The following is a 19,844-nucleotide window of genomic DNA, read 5'->3' on the forward strand; positions in this document are numbered from 1 at the left end:
AGCAGCAAAGGAAGCAGCCAACAAAATGAAAAGCTGGAAGATCAGGAGAAAATATTTGTAAACCATATATCTCATAAAAAGTTAATACTCAAAATATGTAAGAAGAGAGTACATGCTTTATATGGTTTGGCTGTGTCCAGGATGTGTTTGCTTTTCCTTCCACCATGATTATGAGTTTCCTGAGGCCTCCCCAGTCATGTGGAACTGTGAGTCAATTAAACCTCTTTCCTTATAAGTTACTCAGTCTCAGGTATTTATTAGCAGTGGGAGAACAGACTAATACAACACAATAGAAAAAAATTAAAAATTAGAAAAGCTTCTGAACAGACAGTTTTTCAAAAAAGACATACAAATGTCCAACAAGCATATAAAAATGTGCTCAACCTTACTAATCATTAGGGAAACACAAATAAAAAGAACAATAAATATCACTTCAAACCTATTAGGGTTGCTATTATAAAAACTACAAGTGTGGAGAAAAGGAAACCCTTTTACACTGTTGGTAAAAATAAAAGTTGGTAAGGCCATTATAGAAAATTGCATGGAGAATCCTCAAAAAATTAAAATAAAATTGTTTTTAATAATTGTAAATATAATTATATAAACCAGTACTCTTTTTCCAGTTATATACCCAATGGAAATAAAGTCAGCACTTCAAAGAAATAGCTGTATTCCCAGGTCTGTTGCAGCATTTTTCATGGTAGCCAAGATAAAGAAACAACCTAAGGGTATATTGCTAGATAAATGGATAAAAAAAATTGAGATATTTAAAAACTGACTCAAATGTTAACCTCCTTTGGCAACACCCTCACAGGCACACCCAGGAATGCTACTTTTTATTCTTCAATCCAATCAAGTTGACACTTAATAGTAACCACCACACAGCTCAATCTTGGAGTAAGATCAGAAAGTTTTTGAGCTCATGAGATGATAGAGTTTATTAGCAGTTTAAACAAGTCTGTGAAACTAATGTTTGCAATTGACTTATTTACTATAGATTCCTCCTCCTAACAATGCTCTTTTGGAGTGAAAAAATACATGCATAATAAAGATTACCTATTATAATTTGATTTAGATTTCCATTTGTTCCCATATATTAAGCAGGTGGACAAATAAGGTTGAACATATTTTGTCTTATTTTTTCCATTATATGGAAAATAGCAGTCATTATTTTTTCCTTAAATAACATTTTAGAATATACTAAATTTCCAAGTCTTATGAAGTAATTTCCCTTGGATCATTATTGATGTAATGTACGATATACAAGACAAATTATTGCCTAAAATATAAACTTTGTATGTGCATAGATAGCTTTTTAAGTTTGCAAATTATTGGATGATAACTTTTTTTTATATATATACTTTAAGTTCTAGGGTACATGTGCATTACGTGCAGGTTTGTTACATATGTATACTTGTGCCATGTTGCTGTGCTGCACCCATCAACTCTTCAGCACCCATCAACTCGTCATTTACATCAGGTATAACTCCCAGTGCAATCCCTCCCCCCTCCCCCCTCCCCATGATAGGCCCCGGTGTGTGATGTTCCCCTTCCCGAGTCCAAGTGATCTCATTGTTCAGTTCCCACCTATGAGTGAGAACATGCGGTGTTTGGTTTTCTGTTCTTGTGATAGTTTGCTAAGAATGATGGTTTCCAGCTGCATCCATGTCCCTACAAAGGACACAAACTCATCCTTTTTTATGGCTGCATAGTATTCCATGGTGTATATGTGCCACATTTTCTTAATCCAGTCTGTCACTGATGGACATTTGGGTTGATTCCAAGTCTTTGCTATTGTGAATAGTGCTGCAATAAACATACGTGTGCATGTGTCTTTATAGCAGCATGATTTATAATCCTTTGGGTATATACCCAATAATGGGATGGCTGGGTCATATGGTACATCTAGTTCTAGATCCTTGAGGAATCGCCATACTGTTTTCCATAATGGTTGAACTAGTTTACAATCCCACCAACAGTGTAAAAGTGTTCCTATTTCTCCACATCCTCTCCAGCACCTATTGTTTCCTGACATTTTAATGATCGCCATTCTGACTGATATGAGATGGTATCTCATTGTGGTTTTGATTTGCATTTCTCTGATGGCCAGTGATGATGAGCATTTTTTCATGTGTCTGTTGGCTGTATGAATGTCTTCTTTTGAGAAATGTCTGTTCATATCCTTTGCCCACTTTTTGATGGGGTTGTTTGTTTTTTCTTGTAAATTTGTTTAAGTTATTTGTAGGTTTTGGATATGAGCCCTTTGTCAGATGAGTAGATTGCAAAAATTTTCTCCCATTCTGTAGGTTGCCTGTTCACTCTGCTGGTAGTTTCTTTTGCTGTGCAGAAGCTTTTTAGTTTAATTAGATCCCATTTGTCAATTTTGGCTTTTGGTGTCGTTGCTTTTGGTGTTTTAGACATGAAGTCTTTGCCCATGCCTATATCCTGAAGGGTACTACCTAGGTTTTCCTCTACGGTTTTTATGGTATTAAGTCTAACATTTAAGTCTCTAATCCATCTGGAATTAATTTTCATATAAGGAGTAAGGAAAGGATCCAGGTCCAGCTTTCTACTTATGGCTAGCCAATTTTCCCAGCACCATTTATTAAAAGGGAATCCTTTCCCAATTTTTTGTTTCTGTCAGGTTTATCAAAGATCAGATGGCTGTAGATGTGTGGTATTATTTCTGAGGACTCGGTTCTGTTCCATTGGTCTATATCTCTGTTTTGGTACCAGTACCATGCTGTTTTGGTTACTGTAGCCTTGTAGTATAGTTTGAAGTCAGGTAGCGTGATGCCTCCAGCTTTGTGCTTTTGGCTTAGGATTGTCTTGGAGATGCGGGCTCTTTTTTGGTTCCATATGAACTTTAAAGCAGTTTTTTCCAATTCTGTGAAGAAAGTCATTGGTAGCTTGATGGGGATGGCATTGAATCTATAAATAACCATGTGCAATATGGCCATTTTCAAGATATTGATTCTTCCTATCCATGAGCATGGTATGTTCTTCCATTTGTTTGTGTCCTCTTTTATTTCAGTCAGCAGTGGTTTGTAGTTTTCTTTGAAGAGGTCCTTTACATCCCTTGTAAGTTGGATTCCTAGGTATTTTATTCTCTTTGAAGCAATTGTGAATGGAAGTTCATTCATGATTTGGCTCTCTGTTTGTCTGTTACTGGTGTATAAGAATGCTTGTGATATTTGCACATTGATTTTTTATCCTGAGACTTTGCTGAAGTTGCTTATCAGCTTAAGGAGATTTTGGGCTGAGACAATGGGGTTTTCTAAATATACAATCATGTCATCTGCAAACAGGGACAATTTGACTTCTTCTTTTCCTAACTGAATCCCCTTGATTTCTTTCTCTTGCCCGATTGCCCTAGCCAGAACTTCCAACACTATGTTGAATAGGAGTGGTGAGAGAGGGCATCCCTGTCTTGTGCCAGTTTTCAAAGGGAATTTTTCCAATTTTTGCCCATTCAGTATGATATTGGCTGTGGGTTTGTCATAAATAGCTCTTATTATTTTGAGGTACGTTCCATCAATACCGAATTTATTGAGCGTTTTTAGCATGAAGGGCTGTTGAATTTTGTCCAAAGCCTTTTCTGCATCTATTGAGATAATCATGTGGTTCTTGTCTTTGGTTCTGTTTATATGCTGGATTATGTTTATTGATGCAAATGTTGAACCAGCCTTGCATCCCAGGGATGAAGCCCACTTGATCATGGTGGATAAGCTTTTTGATGTGCTGCTGAATCCTGTTTGCCAGTATTTTATTGAGGATATTTGCATCGATGTTCATCAGGGATATTGGTCTAAAATTCTCTTTTTTTGTTGTGTCTCTGTCAGGCTTTGGTATCAGGATGATGTTGACCTCATAAAATGAGTTAGGAAGGATTCCTTCTTTTTCTATTGATTGGAATAGTTTCAGAAGGAATGGTACCAGCTCCTCCTTGTACCTCTGGTAGAATTCAGCTGTGAATCCATCTGGTCCTGGACATTTTTTGGTTGGTAGGCTATTAATTATTGCCTCAATTTCAGAGCCTGCTATTGGTCTATTCAGGGATTCAACTTCTTCCTGGTTTAGTCTTGGAAGAGTGTAAGTGTCCAGGAAATTATCCATTTCTTCTAGATTTTCTAGTTTATTTGCGTAGAGGTGTTTATAGTATTCTCTGATGGTAGTTTGTATTTCTGTGGGGTCGGTGGTGATATCCCCTTTATCATTTTTTATTGCATCAATTTGATTCTTCTCTCTTTTCTTCTTTATTAGTCTTGTTAGCGGTCTGTCAATCTTGTTGATCTTTTCAAAAAACCAACTCCTGGATTCATTGATTTTTTGGAGGGATTTTTGTGTCTCTATCTCCTTCAGTTCTGCTCTGATCTTAGTTATTTCTTGCCTTCTGCTAGCTTTTGAATGTGTTTGCTCTTGGTTCTCTAGTTCTTTTAATTGTGATGTTAGAGTGTCAATTTTAGATCTTTCATGCTTTCCCTTGTGGACATTTAGTGCTCTAAATTTCCCTCTACACACTGCTTTAAATGTGTCCCAGAGATTCTGGTATGTTGTATCTTTGTTCTCATTGGTTTCAAAGAACATCTTTATTTCTGCCTTCATTTCGTTATGTACCCAGTAGTCATTCAGGAGCAGGTTGTTCAGTTTCCATGTGGTTGAGTGGTTTTGATTGAGTTTCTTAGTCCTGAGTTTTACTTTGATTGCACTGCGGTCTGAGAGACAGTTTGTTATCATTTCTGTTCTTGCACATTTGCAGAGGAGTGCTTTACTTCCAATTATGTGGTCAATTTTGGAATAAGTGCGATGTGGTGCTGAGAAGAATGTATATTCTGTTGATTTGGGGTGGAGAGTTCTATAGATGTCTATTAGGTCTGCTTGCTGCAGAGATGAGTTCAATTCCTGGATATCCTTGTTAACATTCTGTCTCGTTGATCTGTCTAATGTTGACAGAGGAGTGTTGAAGTCTCCCATTATTATTGTATGGGAGTCTAAGTCTCTTTGTAAGTCTCTAAGGACTTGCTTTATGAATCTGGGTGCTCCTGCATTGAGTGTATATATATTTAGGATAGTTAGGTCTTCCTGTTGAATTGATCCCTTTACCATTACATAATGGCCTTCTTTGTGTCTTTTGATCTTTGATGGTTTAGTCTGTTTTATCAGAGACTAGTATTGCAACCCCTGCTTTTTTTTTGTTCTCCATTTGCTTGGTAAATCTTCCTCCATCCCTTTATTTTGAGCCTATGTGTGTCTCTGCATGTGAGATGGGTCTCCTGAATACAGCAGACTGATGGGTCTGGACTCTTTACCCAGTTTGCCAGTCTGTGTCTTTTAATTGGAGCATTTAGTCCATTTACATTTAAGGTTAATATTGTTATGTGTGAACTTGATCCTGTCATTATGATATTAACTGGTTATTTTGCTCATTAGTTGATGCAGTTTCTTCCTAGCCTCGATGGTCTTTACATTTTGGCATGTTTTTGCAATGGCTGGTACCAGTTGTTCCTTTCCATGTTTAGTGCTTCCTCAGGGTCTCTTGTAAGGCAGGCCTAGTGGTGACAAAATCTCTAAACATTTGCTTATCTGTAAAGGATTTTATTTCTCCTTCACTTATGAAACTTAGTTTGGCTGGATGTGAAATTCTGGGTTTAAAATTCTTTTCTTTAAGAATGTTGAATATTGGCCCCCACTCTCTTCTGGCTTGGAGAGTTTCTGCCGAGAGATCTGCTGTTAGTCTGATGGGCTTCCCTTTGTGGGTAACCCGACCTTTCTCTCTGGCTGCCCTTAACATTTTTTCCTTCATTTCAACTTTGGTGAATCTGGCAATTATGTGTCTTGGAGTTGCTCTTCTCAAGGAGTATCTTTGTGGCGTTCTCTGTATTTCCTGGATTTGAATGTTGGCTTGCCCTACTAGGTTGGGGAAATTCTCCTGGATGATATTCTGAAGAGTGTTTTCCAACTTGGTTCCATTTTCCCCCTCACTTTCAGGCAACCCAATCAGACCTAGATTTGGTCTTTTTACATAATCCCATACTTCTTGCAGGCTTTGTTCATTTCTTTTTCTTCTTTTTTCTTTTGGTTTCTCTTCTCGCTTCATTTCGTTCATTTGATCCTCAATCGCTGATACTCTTTCTTCCAGTTGATCGAGTTGGTTACTGAAGCTTGTGCATTTGTCACGTATTTCTCGTGTCATGGTTTTCATCTCTTTCATTTCGTTTATGAGCTTCTCTGCATTAATTACTCTAGCCATCAATTCTTCCACTTTTTTTTCAAGATTTTTAGTTTCTTTGCGCTGGGTACGTAATTCCTCCTTTAGCTCTGAGAAGTTTGATGAACTGAAGCCTTCTTCTCTCATCTCGTCAAAGTCATTCTCCGTCCAGCTTTGATTCGTTGCTGGCGATGAGCTGCGCTCCTTTGCCGGGGGAGATGCATTCTTATTTTTTGAATTTCCAGCTTTTCTGCCCTGCTTTTTCCCCATCTTTGTGGTTTTATCTGCCTCTGGTCTTTGATGATGATGGTGACGTACTGATGGGGTTTTGGTGTAGGTGTCCTTCCTGTTTCATAGTTTTCCTTCTAACAGTCAGGACCCTCAGCTGTAGGTCTGTTGAAGATTGCTTGAGGTCCACTCCAGACCCTGTTTGCCTGGGTATCAGCAGCAGAGGCTGCAGAAGATAGAATATTGCTGAACAGCGAGTGTACCTGTCTGATTCTTGCTTTGGGGTCTTCCTCTCAGGGGTGTACTCTACCCTGTGAAGTGTGGGGTGTCAGACTGCCCCTAGTGGGGGATGTCTCCCAGTTAGGCTACTCAGGGGTCAGGGACCCACTTGAGCAGGCAGTCTGTCCCTTCTCAGATCTCAACCTCTGTGTTGGGAGATCCACTGCTCTCTTCAAAGCTGTCAGAGAGAGTCGTTTGCATCTGCAGAGGTTTCTGCTGCTTTGTTGTTGTTGTTGTTGTTTAGCTGTGCCCTGTCCCCAGAGGTGGAGTCTACAGAGACAGGCAGGTTTCCTTGAGCTGCTGTGAGCTCCACCCAGTTCGAGCTTCCCAGAACTTTGTTTACCTACTTAAGCCACAGCAATGGTGGGCGCCCCTCCCCCAACCTCGCTGCTGCCTTGTGGTTAGATCGTAGACTGCTGTGCTAGCAATGAGGGAGGCTCCATGGGGTGGGACCCTCCCGGCCAGGTGTGGGATATAATCTCCTGGTGTGCCTGTTTGCTTAAAGCACAGTATTGGGGTGGGAGTTACCCGATTTTTCAGGTGTTGTGTGTCTCAGTTCCCCTGGCTAGGAAAAGGGATTCCCTTTCCCCTTGTGCTTCCCAGGTGAGGCGATGCCTCGCCCTGCTTCAGCTCTTGCTGGTCGGCACTCAGTGAGATGAACCCAGTACCTCAGTTGAAAATGCAGAAATCACCGGTCTTCTGTGTCGCTCGCGCTGGGAATTGGAGACTGGAGCTGTTCCTATTCGGCCATCTTGCTCCTGTTTTCTCAATAACTTTATAGTAACAAGGTAATTGGTTATCTAGCATAGGCTCATGCCCTTGTTTTATTCTACAAAATATTTATTAATTCTGTTTTCAATGCTTATTTGATCTACTATATGATCTAGCAACAAAGAACTAGATAATATATGGATAGTGAGACAAATGGGATCTTGACGAAATGATAGTAAAAAAATATATTTGTACTTTCCTTAAGGTGAAATATTATCCAAAGTAAAATGCAGTGTTATCTTCTATTTAAAAAGGCATTTTATATGTGTGTTACATATTTATAACTGGCATAAACTATAACTCTTATGTATGTATAGCTGTTACATATGAATAACATGCAATGGTTATATATGTATAACTCTAAAAACTGGCATAAAATTTTATATATGTGTGTTATATAGGTGAATACATAACACATATTAGTAAATATTTTAAACTAAATAAACTTTTAGTTTAAGATTTTGCTATTTTTCAATAATATGACAGCATCATTGAATATTTTAAAATAAGAGAGAAATGGATGAAACGAATGGTCTATTCTATAGTTTGAAGTCAGGTAATGTGATGTTCCAGATTTGTTCTTTTTGCTTAGTCTTGCTTTGGCTATGTGGGCTCTTTTTGTTTTCATTTGAATTTTAGGATTTTTGGGGGGGGAGGGGTGCTGTGAAAAATGATGGTGGTAGTTTGATGGGAATTGCATTGAATCTGTAGATTTCTTTTGGCAGTATGGTCATTTTCACAATATTGATTCTTCTCATCCATGAGCATGGAATGTGTTTCCACTTGCTTGTGTCTTCTATGATTTCTTTCAGCAGTGTTTTGTAATTTTCCTTGTAGAGATATTTACAATCCTTGGCTAAGTATATTCCTAAGGTTTTGCTGCTGTTGTTGTTGTTTATTTGTTTGTTTGTTTTTTCAGCTGTTGTAAAAGGAAATGAGTTCTTGATTTGATTCTCAGTTTGGTAGTTGCTGTATAGTAGTGCTACTGATGTGTGTACATTGATTTGATATCCTGAAACTTCACTGAATTCATTTATAAGATCTAAGGGCTTTTTGGATGAGACTTCAGAGTTTTCTAGATATATGAACATATCATCAGTGAATAGTAATGGTTTGACTTCCTTTTTTCCCTTTTTTGGATGCCCTTTATTTATTTCTCTTTTCTGGTTGCTCTGGCTAAGACTTCCAGTACTATGTTGAAGAGAAGTGATGAAAGGGAGTGAGCATCCTTCTCTTGTTCCAATTCTCATGGGGAATGCTTTCAACTTTTTCCTATTTCATATGATGTTGGCTGGGAGTTTGTCGTGTATGGTTTTTATTACTTTGAGTTAAGTCCATTCTATGCCTATGTTGTTCAGGGTTTTTATCATAATGAGATGCTGGATTTTATCAAACGCTTTTTCTGCATCAATCGAGATGATCATATGAAAACCCATATTTTATTTAATATTTTTGTGTGTAACAATTCCAAGGTTTATAAAATAAATATTTTATACATATTTTGAAATATCAAATAATATTTTTCTGCATTGTTCATCAAGTACAACCTTTTATTTCATTAATGTATATAGAATGCTTTGAAAAAGACAAATACATTAGTGAAGGAAATTTAACATCATGAAATTTAGTCTAATATTCTAAAACACAAGTTCTCAGGTAGCAATATTAATACATTTATTTTCATTTTAAACTAAATAAGAGATGCCTACAGTTAAAGAGAAATCACCCCTTCTACCAGATATGTGTGTTATAGTTGGCAATTGTCTGGGCTGATAGCAAAATCCCACAGACTTACTTTTTATTTATAAAAATGTACTCAATGCCTCTGGGTGTATCTACAAAGCAGCAAACAACAACAAAAAAATGTTTATTTTCAGTAAATTTTAGCAAATTTTAGTTTATTTGCATATTTGAATAAAAATAAGTCTTCTTAAACTGTCAAAAGAGGAGAAAGTATCTCCTTTCATACCAAAGGACAGAGTGAAAAAGTTTAACTCTAGAGTTTGCTTGGAAATTATTTAGCATTTAATTAAGTGAATGAATGAAGAAATGAATGAGCAAAAAATATAAATAGGTGGCATTACATACCTAACACAGACAGTTGTTTGTTATAAACATAGCAAAGCTCCACACTAATAGAAAATAATCTGACTAAACTTTGGTTTGGCCTGATGACTATTTTCTCTCAAACTGTAAAAGAAACAAGAAGTGGAATTAACGCCCTCTGATGTTAATTATATTTGACAGAAAGGAACCATTTATGGAGATGAAGTAATATGGACTTTAAAGAAATTTCCTAAGAAGTTTTGGAAAGAAGAAATTGCTAGAACTTAAGGGAAAAACAATTATGGATAAAGGAAGAGAGAATTACTTTGGCAGAATTTATAAACAAACTCTTCCAAAGAAAGGTGAAACTCTAAAAAAATATACTTTCTATAAGACAATAATGAAGAAATGGAGAGACACATACAGAATATGATGTGATTGACCATCACTTCAAATAATTACTTTTCTGGTGAGAACATTTAACATCTACTTGGAAAATTTAAGTATACAGAGTTTAGAAAATTTCAAGTTAATAAGTACACAGTATTATTAACCATAGTCACCATGCTATACACAGATCACCGTCTTGCATTTCAGGCTTTCACATTCCCTATTCAACTCTGTTTCTATAAGTGACTTTTTTAGATTCCACAGGTAAATGAAATCATGTAATATTTTTCTTTCTTTGCTTGACTTATTTCACCTAGCATAATACCTTTCAAATTTCAACCATGCTGTCACAAGTAGCAGGATTTTCTTCTTTTTATATGGAAAAAAGGAGATCTTTTTGCACTGTTGGTGGGAATGTAAAGCAGTACAGCCATTATGGAAAACAGTATAGAGGTTCTTCAAAATATTAAAAATAGATCCACCATACGACCTAACAGCCTCACTTCTGAGTGTGCAAAGAAAACAAAATCAACATGTCAAAGAAATATCTGCATTCCCATGTTCATTTCTGGACTACTAGCCAAGACACAGTTAATGATTCCCATGTCTCCTCATATCCCCGGAAGCTAATATGACCTGAATAATGTAGGCACTTAATAATGTGTATGAAGGGGAAATCAGGATTAAGACAATGATCCTCATCATTAATCATTATTGACCTGTCTTTCATGTGTCCTTACTGATTTTTGTTTCTATTATTATTATTATTATTATTATTATTATTAATGAGAAGGAATTTCGCTCTTGTTGCTGCCCAGGCTGAAGTGCAATGGCACCATCTCAACTCACTGCAACCTCCACCTCCCAGGTTCAGGTGATTCTCCTGTCTCAGCCTCCTGAGTAGCTGGTATTACAGGTGTCCGCCACTACGCCCAGCTAATTTTTAGTATTTTTAGTAGAGATGTGGTTTCACCACGTTGGCCAGGTTGGTCTCAAACTTCTGATCTCAGATGATCCGCTCACCTCAGCCTCCCAAAATGCTGGGATTACAGGTGTGAGCCACCATGCCCGACCATGTCCTGACTGATTCTTTACTTGAACTTTGACATTCTTTAACCATTTTTCAAATCAATAGTAAATGTACTAGATGGAAAGAGAGAAAAAGAAAATCCTATGAGTCCTAAACCATGCAATGTGTCAAATGATAAGCACTTATCTAACATGTAAATTAATAAAGGAACTGAGGATGAACTAAATATTAAAATGTATAATAGCGAACATTTTAATTTATCCAATGCATGCAATTTCTGTTTCTCACCATCATACAATGGTAAGATTTGTGTTCATTATGATCATGAGAGAAGAAAAATAACAGAGTCAAATCAAAAAAGCACTTGCTGAACAAAAAGCCACTCAAATTTATACCTAGTAACTAATGATCAAACTATTTGGTAATTTAAAAATCTACTTTTTGTGTGTATATATTAGAATATTATTTGCTTCTATTAGGGGCAAATGAGAATGCATGGTGCAACATGTAAATTAATGAGAATTGTTTCACAATAAGCATTATGTAGGTAACAATAAATAATATATAATTAATAATAACATTCTATAAAGAGCTTTTTTAATGAAGGAAAAACTGAATCCTTGTAACTGCATGTCAGGGGACACTGAAAACATAAGTGCTTCCTGCCTCTGCCGATATTATTATACTATTGTAAAGCTAGGACCCACCTAGATGAAAGTAGAAAGAACAATGAAACTGTAATTAAAAAAAAAAAAAAGAACAGGCTAAATGTATGCGTAAGTACTGAAATATGTAAAAGAGATACTTGTCTGGGTGCATATAAGGAGTAATTAATTCATTGTAAAAGTATTTTAGAAATCGGTCAATTTCCTGGTGAGTAGTGAAATATCAAAATATCTAAAATATGGATTGATATTTCAGACAGAATTTCATGTGTCAAGAAACAATAATTGTAGCACATCTGCTTCACTGATAAAATCTCACTCCTAAGGGACTAAGGTTTTTCAGTCATGGATGAACATTTATAAGAAAGTAAGTGACTTTCACTGACTAAAGTCATACAGAGTAATTTACTGTTAAATGTTAATTTGCCAATTTTTTAATAGGGAATATTTCTTCTAATGACCAGAATTATATACATTCTCCATCCAGGATACTCTTTTTGAGATAATTACATGGAACATTAAATTAGCCAATAAAAAATTTTCTTGGTGAATAAATAACGGGAAAAAAAGAAAGGAATAAACGAATAAATGAATAAAGGAAGGAAGGAAGGAAAGAAGGAAGAAAGGAAAGAAGGAAAGAAGGAAGGAAGGAAGGAAAAAAGAAGGAAGGAAGGAAAAAAGGAAGAAAGGAAGGAAGAAAAAGGAAGGAAGGAAGGAAGGAGGCAGGGAGAGAGGGAGGGAAGGGACAGAAAAGGTAGAAATAAAAGGAAAAAATTACTCAAATGGTATTCTCTACAACCTTGAAAGCTACTTGGATTATCTGTACCTTAAACTAGAGAACAATCCTTTACTGTCTGAATTCACTTACCTTCTATGCTATGTTCTATTTTCTTAATACGGCTCATCAAGTTTCAGCCTAGAAGCTCTTTCTATTGGTTTAAGAGACATTTTGTTTCTTAAATTATGTGACATAGTCAATTCTTCATATAGCTGTTTCTTTTCAACTGTAAGAATCCATAGGAAGAATTCACTAAATATTTAATATTGTAACAATAATTATAAGAATCAATCCCTAATGTGAAATAATTTCTGAGCACATAGGCAAATATATCTTTATAATACACAAATAAACCATGCTACATAATATTAATCCTTACTATTATAGAATTTAAATGACTTTTAAGTCTAGCTCTAAATAAAAATTTGTCAAGATTTATTTAGAAATGCAGATGTTCTGACCCTGTCCAAGAGTTACTAAATCAGGACGTCTGAAGATGAACCTCAGATAATTTGTAAAGTGATCAAAATGCAATTTTAATATGTAGCTAGGTCTAAGAATCCTGCATTATTTTATGTAAATATATTTTTAAATTAGATTCTCTATCTTCCACATACTTGATTAATATTTTGCTAAAGGTTACTGAGTTTAGAGATTTCTCTTTCTCATGCTATGTTGGTTCTACACATTTCCAAATATGTTGTCTGATATTTATATTCAGTGATAAATGTTTTTGTGAAAAGCTCCAGCACTCCTATCTCAAATGTCAAAAAAATATTTAAAAAGATAATGAATCAAATCCAACAGAAAAAAAATCAGTCTTAAAAGTCCACAAAAGCCCTACAATTTGCTACAGTTTAAGACTGGCATAGATTGACAGTAAAATACAGGATCAGAATTGTTTTCATTATGTGTTTGCTGAATAGCTTTTCATTACCATATGGCAGGTTCTGAATGTAGCAGTTGGGATAAATATCATAAATGGTCATTGTAAAAAGAACTTAATGTTCTCATGATCCAAATTAAACCCTTTGTTGGACAAAGCTGAGGAACACTTTTCTTTAGGCTGAGTTTCTCAACTATGTGTGACTGTATGATATCTAACCTATATTTTACAGGCACTGAGCTTCAAAGCAGGGCTATTTCAAATGTGCCTTCATTTACAATTATAAAATAAATGGCTTTAGAGCACAGTTTATTTTTAAAAGGTCACTCAAATAACAATACTTTAATTCAGAAATAATGTTGAGCTACTAACAATTATTTTCCTAAAATAATTTCAATAACCATAATTGTTAACATTGTATGACATGATGGGAACAAAGCAGCAACATTGATTATATTTCCCACACATTCACATATTAAGTAACTTTTAACAGAGTGCCTACATTTTATTCTTTAGTTTGTCAAAGAAAAGCTTATGAATTTTTACTGTACTAACAAAAAAATTTAATAAGTTACAAGACCTTTCTGAAGGCATAGTTGCATATATAGAATAAGAAAAAAGCCACTACTATTTTTTTAATGAAAGGTCAAATGTTATGTTTTTTCCAATGACCATCACAAAGAAAATTTTAAAAATTGAGAAACCTCAAGGGATGGAATAGCAAATAAAAGGGGAGATGTACGAACAGTTAGAGCGTTAATTTTGGAATACTGCAAAATCCAAAGAGCTTATTCAGAAAGATGGGACATTATAAGGATTTATATTTAAAAGCAAGTAATAATTTTAATTGACTTAATATTTGCTGGACACAGAGAATTTTGTGTTTCAGAGCTTGTTCTTGATAATAAGTTCATATAGCTTTCAGAAACATAAAAGATAAAAATTTACATTTTATAGACAGATTAAGTGGGAATATTTTGTGTTATAATAAACTACTGCAACATTTTCTGAAGAGGCACTCCACCAGTCTGGTTAAGTGTTTATGAATACATAAATATCTCCTTGAATCAGAGTCTGAGTCTGTGAAGCAGAAGAGCCTAAACCTGAAGTATTTGAAATCCGTACTTAAATGATTTGAAAGTTGAGACACCATTTAAAGTATTATAATGCAACTAATTGGGTAACATATAAGTCATACCTACTGGAAAAATTGTGATATCTTTGGATGTGAACTTTGATTATCTTATGAACCTTCCTGATGATGTTGATATTGTTCACTATAAAAATAAGCAAGAGGAATAAGGCACTTAAAACATTACCGTTATAAGAAAATAATTTTCTCTTGTCTTTAAAGCTATGTACAATTCACCTTGCATATCTGTAGAAATACTCAAATAAATTAATAAAATTTGGAGAGTAATATAAATAGAGGCTTATATTTGACTTTAAAATGCATACAGAGAAATAAAACTGCTTCATATAAGTAAAAAATTAATTTAGGTTGATTACCATATTTAACTTAGAATTACTTCCTTAGTATTAAAAATTAATGTTTAACTTTAAAAACTTTAGAGGTAATTTGTGCTGTGAATAATTGATTTGTGGAGGCTAAATAAACCTGGAAACAAATATTGATCTGAGAGTTAAAAATATAAAAACATGGCTGGGCACGGTGGCTCATCCCTGTAATCCCAACATTTTGGGAGGCTGAGAAGGGTGGATCATGAGGTCAGGAGATCGAGATCATCCTGGCTCTCTACTAAATACAAAAAATTACCCAGGCATGGTGGCGTGCGCCTGTAGTCCCAGCTACTCGGGAGTCTGAGGCAGGAAAATCACTTGAACCCAGGAGACGAAGGTTGCAGTGAATCGAGATGACTGCAGTCCAGCCTGGCGACAGAGCAAGACTCCATCTCAAAATATATGTACACACATGTATATATATGTGTATATATATACACACACATGTATATATATGTGTATATATATACACACACACACACATATATATGGCGACAGAGCAAGACTCCATCTCAAGATATATATACATATATATGTGTGTATATATATATAAATACGCACGCACATACAAACACATATATATTGTACCTCTGAGATAAGTATGCCCAAGTGAAAGCTTACCCATGACCTGAAGATTCTGTTCCAAATTTTCTTGAAAAGATTATATTTATTAGATATTGGCTTGCTAGAAATGGAAGGTTAGAAGTAGAGAATTATAGAGTTATATAGTCACTACATACTCCAGTCCTGTAGAGGGCAGAGGCTATTCTCAACTAATGATGTGGATGTGGCTGGGAGTATGAATTCTGACATCAGAAGAAGTGGATTCAAATACTGACTCTTACACTTAATCACAGTGTGGTAGGAAGACTTCCAAGATGGTCTCTGAAGATCTCTGTCTTATGGTAGTTATGCCTCTGTATAATTCTTTTTTCTGGATTGTAGGCTGGACTTAATGATTTGAATATAACCAATATAATACAGCAAAGGTGACGGGATACCTCTTCCATGATGAGGTTACAAAAGATAAAAAACTTCTATCTTGCTAGCAGACCATCTATTGCCTTCTCAACTTCCCTTATATGAGAAAGGAAGTTGCCATGGAGAGGTCCATGTGGCAATGAACTGAACTTGACCTCCAGTCAACAATAACTCTCAAGGAATTGAATATTGCCAATAACTATTGAATTAGCTTAGAAGCAGATACTTCTCCAGCTGAGTCTTCAAATGAGACTATACGCATATGGCCAACACTTTTATTACAGCCTCTTGAAAAAACAAGAAGAGAGGACTTAAGTAAAGTGTAGCCAAATTCTTTTTATTTTTATTTTATTTTATTTTAAGTTGCTGGGTACATATGCAGGATGTTCAGGTTTGTTACATAGTTAAACCTGTGCCAAGGTGGTTTGCTGCACCTATCAACCCATCACTTAGGTATTAAGCCCAGCATGTATTAGCTATTTTTCCTTTCCCCCATTCAACAGGCCCTGGTGTGTGTTTTTCCTCTATCTGTGAGTATATGCTCTCATTTTTCAGCCTCAACTTATGAGTGAAAACATGTGGTTTTTGGTTTTCTGTTCCTGCACTAGTTTGTTGAGGATAATGGTTTCCGGCTCCATTTGTGTCCCTGAAAAGAACATGATCTCATTCGTTTTTATGGCTGCATAGTATTCCATGGTGTATATGTACCACATTTTCTTTTTCCACTCTATCATTGATGGGCATTTAGGTTTATTCCATGTTTTTGCTACTGTGTCTTTATAATAGAATGACTTATATTCCTTTGAGTATATACCCAGTAAAGGGATTGCTGGATCAAATGGTGTTTCTGTCTCTAGGTCTTTGAGGAATCACACACTGTCTTCCACAATGGTTAAACTGATTTACATTCCCACCAACAGTGTAAAAACATTCCTATTTCTCTGCAGCCTTGCCAGCATCTGTTGTTTCTTAACTTTTTAATAATTGCCATTCTGACTGGCATAAGATAGTATCTCATTATAGTTTTGATTTACGTTTCTCTAACAATCAGGGATATTGAGATTTTTTTCATTTGTTTGTTGGCTGCATAAATGTCTTCTTTTGGTAAGTGTCTGTTCATTTCCTTTGCCCACTTTTTCATGGAATTGTTTGTTTGTTTTTTTCTTATAGATTTGTTTAAGTTCCTTGTAGTTTCTGGATATTAGGCCTTTGTCAGATGGATAAACTGTACAAATTTTCTCCCATTCTGTAGGTTGTCTCTTCAGTCTGATGACGGTTTGTTCTGCTGTTTAGCCAAATTCTTAACCCACACAAACTGCAGTAATAAATTGGTGTTGTGTTAAGCCCCTACATTTTGTAGTAATTTGTTACACAGTTATAGATAGCTAATACATGCAGTGTGACCATTAACAGATTTAATTTCTCAAGCATTTAGTGTTCACATCTATAAAATGGTTATAATTAGAGTAGCTATGCCATTGTGAAAAGCACTTTAGCATTTAAGAAGTATCCTATGAATGGTAGTGACTACTGGAGAATCTAACAGGTCCCAAAAAATATCTTCTTTGAATAAATTTTGAACTAAACTGAATATAACGCATAGTAAAGCAGATTAGAAAAAATTGTCTTAATGTAGATAAAGCTGAACTGAGTCTGAATCATGGTTTATACCTATAGACAGGTATACTTAAAAATACTGAGTCCTAGATACAGGCAGAATTTTGTAGCCAGCAACAGCAGCACCAGATCTAGAAAGATCTTCCCACATAGGAGGCTTACTTCTGTAAGATTTACAGCATGGAAAATAAGAGCAGCATTTTCATTGTCTGGGATCATCATTTCTAAGAGAAAGAGAGAAGACAGAAAGAGAGGAAGAGGTTGACCAAGCCTTGTTAATTTTTTTTTCCTTTAAAACATACCAATCAGATCATGATTTCTCCAGTATAGTAACAAAGCATATGAAAATACAGAAGATATGAAGGGGCCTCAAGATTTATGCTAAAGAAAATCCTTCCATGTGGAAATATTAAGAATAGCTCATAGGAGGCAGAGCAAGGTAGCCAAACAGAAGCCTCCAGTGGTTTTCCCTATGCAAGAACTCTAAATTGAGCAACTATCCACACAAGAAATCATCTGCATAAGAACTAAAAATCAGATGAGTGATTTCAGTATCTGATTTTAACACCCTATCAAGGAAAGAGTCACTAAAGAGGTTAGGAAAGACAGTCTTGAATTGTCGGCCCCAGCTGTCCCTGATCCCCTGGCAATGGCCATGTGGTTGCATGTCAGGGAGAGAAAATCTGTGTGATAGGGGGAGAGAGACTGCAGTGATTGTGGGCCTCTGCACTAGAACTCAGTGTGGTCCTGTCACAGTGGAAAGCAACACAGGGAAAAATTCAGCCAGCACCCGTGGAGTGAACATTTAGATCAGCCCTAGCCAGAGGGGAATCATCTACCCCAGAAGGCGGAACGTGAGTTATGACTAGCCATGCCACCACACTAAAGTGTTCTAGGGTGTTAAGAAAAGTAGAAAGACAATCTAGGCTACAAGGACTGTAATTCCTGGACAAGTACTGCTGCTGTGCTAGACTTAGAGCCAGTGGACTTGGAGTGTATGTGATCCACTGAGACACCATCTGGGGTGACCAAGAGAGTGCTTGTGTCACCCTTCTCAACCACAGGCAGGGCAGCTTACCGCTCCTGGAGAGACTCCTTCCTTCCACATGAGAAATAGAGAGGGAAGGGTAAAGAGGACTTAGTCTTACAACTTGAATACCAGCTTAGCCCCAGTAAAATAAAGCACCAAAAGAAGTCTTGAAGTCCCAGTTCCAGGCCTGAGTTCCCAGGCAACATTTCCAGAAAATCCCTGGGACAGAAGGGAACCAACTTCCCTGAAGGGAAGAACTTAGTCTTAGCAGGATTCATCATCAGCTGACAAAAGAGCCCTGTGGCTTTGAATAAATATCAGTGGTAGCCTGGCAGTACTCACCACAGTCATTGGACGAGACCCAGTACCATACTGACTTCAAGTGTGACTCAGCACATTCCCAGCTGTGGTGGCCACAAGGAGAAATTCCTACTTGAGGAAAGGAAAAGGAAGAATAAAAAGGACTTTGTCCTGTAAATTGGGTAACAGCTCAGTCGCAGTAAAATAATGCACTGAGCAGACCCCTGAAGTCCCCAATTCCAAATCTTTGCTCCTAGATGTCACTGTTAGACCTGCCATGGTAATCCAAAGAATTCTCACAAATCTCACCCAAGAGCACCATGGCAGTACCTCTTCAAATCTGCAAATGTCACAACATTACTGGGCTTGATGTGTCTCCTAATGCAGGTATGGCTGCAGTGACCAAAGTCTTAGATCACAACACTTAATTCCCTTTGAATATTTGGAAGACTTTCCCAAGAAGGGCAGGAAGAAACAACCCCAGACTGTGAAGACTGCAATACATACCTAACTGTTCAATGATCAATCATTGACTAAAATCTACAAGCATCTAGACCATCCAGAAAAACATGATCTCACTGAATGAACTAAATAAGACATCATTGACTAATCCTGGAGAGGCAGAGATATGTTACCCTCAGACAGAGACTTCAAATTTTTTTGAGGAAGCCCAACAAAATTCAAGATAAAACAGAAAAGGAATCTAGAATCCTATCTGATAAATTTAATAAAGAGATTGAATATTTATTTAAAATCAAGAAGAAATTCTGGAGCTGAAAATTTAATAGACATACTGAAGAATGCATCGGAGTCCCTCAACACCAGAATTGATAAGCCAGAAGAAAGAATTGTGAGCTCGAATACAGGCTATTTGAGAATACATAGTCAGAGGTGACAAAAAAGTAATAAATAAAATAGAATGAAGCATGACTGCAAGATTTAGAAAATGCCTCAAAAGGGCAAATCTAAGAGTTATTAAAGAGGAAGCAGAGAAAGACTTTGGGGTAGAAATTATATTCAAGGGGATAACAGATAATGTTTCTAACCTACATAAATATATAAATATTCAAATACAAGAAAGTTATAGAATACCGAGCTAGTTTAACCTCAATAA

The 19,844-nt window shown here is 36.1% G+C and overlaps 1 long non-coding RNA gene across 1 annotated transcript in view; it reads right to left on the reverse strand.

The window, feature by feature from the left end:
- The window catches only part of LOC140708951 (uncharacterized), a 127,916-nt gene that overhangs the window by 40,277 nt on the left and 67,795 nt on the right, over positions 1-19,844 (reverse strand). The window lies entirely within an intron of this gene.

This window comes from Chlorocebus sabaeus, chromosome 17 (assembly GCF_047675955.1).
Source record: "Chlorocebus sabaeus isolate Y175 chromosome 17, mChlSab1.0.hap1, whole genome shotgun sequence".
NCBI lineage: Eukaryota > Metazoa > Chordata > Mammalia > Primates > Cercopithecidae > Chlorocebus > Chlorocebus sabaeus.